Source organism: Gallus gallus, chromosome 9, assembly GCF_016699485.2.
Source record: "Gallus gallus isolate bGalGal1 chromosome 9, bGalGal1.mat.broiler.GRCg7b, whole genome shotgun sequence".
Classification (NCBI taxonomy): domain Eukaryota; kingdom Metazoa; phylum Chordata; class Aves; order Galliformes; family Phasianidae; genus Gallus; species Gallus gallus.
In genome coordinates, this window is record NC_052540.1 from 22,110,154 (window position 1) to 22,116,239 (window position 6,086).

Below are 6,086 nucleotides of genomic sequence, written 5' to 3' on the forward strand. Positions count from 1 at the left end.
AGTCCCAGCCAATCCAGGCCAGGGCTTGGCATCACGGTACGTGGACAGAGAACATGTGTTCAGGTCAAAACTCAATCAATCCACACACATCAGTGCCCCTTAGTCACCTCTCTGGGACATCCTTCACTCCAAGGGGCTCTGCTTACATGAAAAACACAGCACCTCTGTGCCAAACATGGAAAATATATGAAAGCACTTACATTCATGCCTTTTAGTCTCCAGGCTCCATGAATACATTTTAGTTACTGATTACCAGCGTTGGGGCTCCTCAGAGTGAACTTTCCAGTTGTCTCCAGTAAGCTCTCCAGTGTGTATATAAACTAGCTTTAATAGAGACTCACATCAGCAATTTTCTAAGTGTTGCATTAAATCTAGACAGTGTTTTTCATCTCAGGACAGAAAAATACATATTAATCCATCAGCACAGCAATGCACTGAGAATTTTAAACATTTCTGTCAGTATCAGAAAAGCCATAATACATTCTTTGCTGGACAAGATACTGAGTCATTTTGGTTCATTTGGAGGCCATTTGCTAACTTTATTAGGCAATATTCAGATGATGGATTTCAAAAGGATATTCACTGTAGAAACAGGCTTTGTTTCTGAAGACAGTAATTAGGTTAACCTCATGAATAAACCCTTTATATCGGCAGTCTGTACAGAGTGAAAGTAGAAAAATGCAGGAGAAAATGAGAAAGGAAAAATACACTTTCAAACAAAGGGAAAAAAGTTAAATCTAGGTATAGCACCCTATATCTCACGCTTGAAAAACACTTCATATATGAATAGAATCACAGAATCACAAAAGCTGGAAATGACCTCCAAGATCCCCAAGCCCAATGCCAACCCCCACCCCACCGTGCCCACATCCCTCAGTGCCACATCCCCATGGTTCTGGAGCACCTCCAGGGACAGTGATCCCATCACTCCCTGGGCAGCCCGTGCCAGTGCATCACTGCTCTTCAGGAGAAGAATTTTTTCCTAATATCCAACCTGACCCTCCTCTGACAGACCCAACTTGCCAAAAAATTTAGCTACAGCATTATGGAAGTGACTATAATCTGGAGGCCACCTCCGTGTAACCAGGCAGAGGGGCTCTGCACCACGCTGCACTGCCAGAAGAGCCATGCTGTGAGTGAGGAGCCACAACTGCTTCGTGCAGAGCACACACACAAGTTGTCACCAGAAAGACGCTCAGGGTAAAAAGGAGTGAAAGCTTGTAAAAAATCAAGGCTTAAGCTGAAGGGGTACAGTTTGGCAGAGCTTAGGCAGACTAATGCAAGCTAAGAAACAGAAGATACTCAACACAAAGAAAACCTTCAGTTAACCTAACCTGGTTCTACTGCAAAGGTTTGTTGTTGTTCTTCTCCTTAAACAAAGCAACTGAAGTGGATACAGAAGGATATGGAAAAGGTGGATCCAAGTCTGAACTGAGTTGGAAAGCTCCTGCTGGAGCCAAGAGGAGGGAACAGAAGACCTGCTGCAAACCTATGGCACTCACTGACCTCTAATGGCTGCAGATGCTGGTCCTGAAGATCACGCTGCTGCACTGAGCATCCAGAGATCTGACCTGCAAAATTCAGAGCAAAAGGTAAGGAATGAAGGCACTAAAGAAAAAGGGTGAATCTCATTTGCATTCTTCAAGTGTTCACTCCGTGAATGGCTGTTTCTTTCACCCCAACACAACTGGTAGTTTCTCCACCCCTAGCAAGGTCAGCTCCAAAATAAGCTCGAGGAAAAGAATAATCAATGCATGGGTTTAGGGCAAGAGCACAGCCCACGGGTTTGTACCCCATTACTTTCAGTAGTACAACGTGCACAGTGTATGTTACAAAACTGATCAGCATTGCTTATCAATGGCCAACCTAACAGCAGGCATAGGGTGGATGCAAGGACCAAAAACCTGAGGTTGTTTGAAGAGCCATTACAAAGGGTCTCAAAGAAAGAGGATGTTTTGATCATACGCCTATAGGCTTTCCCCTTCAGCAGAACAAAGCTTTATATTTCAGCATTAACAATGAGATATTTTTCCCTCGAGTCAGCTTTAAAATAATGTTGACATTATAGTCAATACATTACATATCACTATATTTATGTCAGAACATCTTGGCATAAAAATAAATCAATCTAAATGCATAGTTTTTCTATTTAAATGAAGTCTGGCAATGCCATATCTTTCTTTCAGCTTTCACTCTGTTTCTTATACGTGTATCAATCATTTCTGACAGATTTCATACACTGGGATATCACCTCAAGACTCACTAAAAACTATTTTAAGTGAATTTCATATGCAGGGGCTCGAAAATCTACTTTTAGAAGCTCTTTTCATAAGCAGTATAGTTTTTGATAGCTTAAGTTTTATCCTCAACCTCATTTAAGAAGTCTGCATTGCAGGACAGCATGCTCCTAAGTGAGGGGCACCCTGACCCAGCCAACCTGCACTGAAGCAACCCCAAAGGCAGTGCAGCTGGTGACCCATTCCACCCAGAATGCCATAAGGCAGTCGTTTCACTTACCTTAATTTGAAGTGGCCAGTTATGTTCAATCATCATTCCAGCTGACAAGAGAAATGCAGCATGCCAACTCCACTCTGAATTACTGACATCAACAGCTGTTTTATATCTATGGACAGAGCTTGTAAACATGTAAACAAGTCAATTAATTAAGATACTACAGTAAAAAGGATTTTAACAGTTTGAGGTCCAACCTGATGTTTATGGATCTGCAGATGCTACATAAGGATATATATATATATATTTTAAAAGATACCAGAAAGAGCAAAACTGGCTTGTTTGAAGGAGGCAGACAACTATTTTCTTCTGTTTGCTGAAAGGCTCCACCTTCTGCTTGCAGAACAGAAAGACTTCAGCCCTTTCAGGAAGGAATATACTGCAGGAAGTCCAGCTCCCAGCCCACAGCATGCTCACACTGGACGCTCTGCTGAGGAAATGGACAGCATGTTCTTTTCTTTTCCTGCACATCCAACAGGTGCTCCAGCCAATCCTCTTCATTTGCACATGGGCATGTGCATGGAAACACTTATAGACAGGTTGGCAATGCCTACCCCATGCAAAATCAAAAGGGTTTGAGGTGAAAGTAACAACCCAGGTGGTCATGGAGGCTGAAACTCCATGCAACAGAAACCTTCCTAAACCACTGCATCCATCAAGGCTGTACCACCAAAATGAGCTCTTGACAGATGTGCAATCAGAGGAACTGTGAGCCTTTTGTAATGAGAACACCACATCCTGACTGGGAAAGATGTCAGCTGTGCTTTCCCTGCCCAAACACCCACATCCATGTAAGAAACCACTGAGCGTGTGAGTTCTCTGTGAAAGACATGATGTAGGTCTTAGGTTGTAAAATACAGGGACTTTAATGATAATTTCTTCTTCTTCCACCTGTTGATCAGAGGGCATTTTGGATTGAGTTGTTTTAAATAACTTTGCTTCATACATGTAGCAGATGACAAGGCAGAGGCCACTTCAGCAAGAGACTTAAACCCATGCCATGTTATGCAACTTCAGGCCTCACAAAACACACCAGATTGGAGACAAAAGGATTTTTGCTTAAGATGCCAATGTTGTCAGTCAAGAGCTCTGGCTTGGGGAGGTGTAAGCATTTGTCTTTGAAAAACCACCTCCAAAACGGTGTAAATAAGCCATAGAACTGAATGACACCAACTGCAGCCTTGAAACAAGACTTTTCGTCCTGATACAGAAAACGTTTCTTGCATATTGATGTTGCAGTGCTGACCTCTAGCGACAAGTATCCCAGAACACAGCTGGGACAAACCACACTGCTCACTCTTTCCCTCCACAGTGTCTCCTACTCCATACCTTAGGAGGGTGAGCAAACCCCGTCTGCACCCCACACCAGCCCTGGGAACTGACTCCCAGTTAACACTATGAATGTGGTATCTTTAACAAGCAAAACACTTGTAAAAAAAAATAATAAAAGAGAAGTGAGTGAAAAATCATTCGCTCAAATGATGAAAAGCAGAAAATGGAGAAATTGGTGCAGTAATTCAAAAGCCAAGCAGCATTATCACTGATTTTCAATGCATTCCCCACTGGCTGTCAGGTACTTTGCACCTTGTTAGGCCAAAGAGCCAAATCTATACCATTTTTTAAGTAAGATAATACTGCTGCTAGTTTGGGATCTAGAGTATGAAGGATGCAATGGCCAGCGAGGACCCAGAACAGCCAGATTCATGGCAGAACACGGTGGGGATGCAATGGCTGACAATAGAAGGTCTAGTTGGGACGCTGGTACATCTGTATAGGCATTAGAATCACAGAAGTGGAAAAGTAACAATGGTACATGCCCAAGAAGCAGTGACATGGGAACAGAAAGCAAGCTTAAGGAACTGGGTCCTGCTTGCTTTTAACCTCTTCATAATAACCAACTTCATGGAGCTCAGCCAAAACAAATCTGTTTTTCCAAATCATCTCTGCAACAGCAGAGGCAGCTTCTCTCAGAAGGGCAGACCAGATGGCCAGGACATGGTGACTACTTCAGCAATCCAACTTTAATATGCTGACACAAGCCGGAGCCCACACTAAGCATACAGAACTAATTTGACGTATGTTATGAACATTTTCTCCCTATCTGAATAACATAAAATCCAATCTCTTTACTTCAGATGTTCTACATCACACCTGTAGGAATTCTGGGCAGTCACATTGGCCTTCTCTCCATCTGTGCACAGGTGGTGTGACTACAGTAAAACGGACAAACTCAACTCAGGAATCCAGATTAAGGCACCCAGTCAGCCGAGGCTTCCTCTGTCTTTCTCTAACTTTCACAGTCTTGGCAGTGAGACAGAGCAGCTTGAATTTCCCATCTGTTGAATCAAATTCAGCTGAGGTTGGTAATAAGTGAACTCCCTCACTTTTGGCAGCTGCAGAGCAGGCCACACAAACTGCTTTCAGTACAGTTCCTCAGAGGTAATGACAGACAAAACCATTCCTGGTGTCTCACTTTGGAGCCGTGTCAGTGACAACCTGGGAGGTTCAGGATGAAGACTTTCACTAACACAGCTTTTAAGAGACTTGCAAGGTCCTGGAGGAGTATCTCTGTGGTACAAAAGCTTTTGTCATTGCTGTTCTTAGTGACCAGTGTTTAAGGAAAAAAAAAAAATATCTAACCTGAAAAAACCTTTGCATACTTGGAGAATAACGTGAGATTTGAAGCACTGCAGTGTCGCTCAGGCAGCCATTCCCCTACTGAAAGTGTAGAAGAGTTGTTTCATGATCTGAATGCACGGAAAAGTTAAATATTTAGAGAGTATTCCTATGCTTTAAACATCTCATTTTAAAGATGTCTGCATGATAGAGCACTGTGTGTACTTAAACCTACGGCTTCCTGGCTTCCCAGTCCTGCCAATGCACGTCTGTCCCATCCAACAGAACACAGTAGGGACACAAAGAATAGAGATTTCCACATTAACCAATTTTCAAAATGAGAATGAGAGAGGCTATTGAAACCTCCAGTGCCTGACTCTGAAGAAAAAGATCTGTCAGAAAAAGAAAAAACATCCCCCACCACCTCTGGGCACTCCATGTGAGCAGGAGTAGTGGAGAGATGGATAACCCCATTTACGTTCTCAACAAGAGACAGCTTCCTCTGAAATTCACCCAAATGATTTAAAGGAAAAGCTGTGCTGAACGACTGTCATATTTATTGCACCTGAAAGAACAGTCTAAGTTGTCCTGTTTCTTTCACACTAACTTCTATAAACATCTCCAAACAAGGGTGCACACCCACTGGCTGAGCTCAGGCAGACCACTGCAGCCCAGAAGCAGAGCCCAACCCATAAATTGTATTTGTTGAGTCAGGAAAGCCATAACACACCAATAGCTTCACACTGTCGGGGGTGAAAGCCATTAAGGGAAGCGTTACAAAGAAAAAGGCAGTCTATAAAGATAAGCAGCTTTCAGCTCAAGCCATTCCAAATCCATTGCAAACAAGACTCAGTTAAAGCCAAGTAACAGCCCAGCAGCACACGCTCTGACAGTTTCTCCAGTCCCTCCCCCTCTAGCCAAGGCCAGCAGCCCACTGTGTTAACTTATCCCTCCCACAG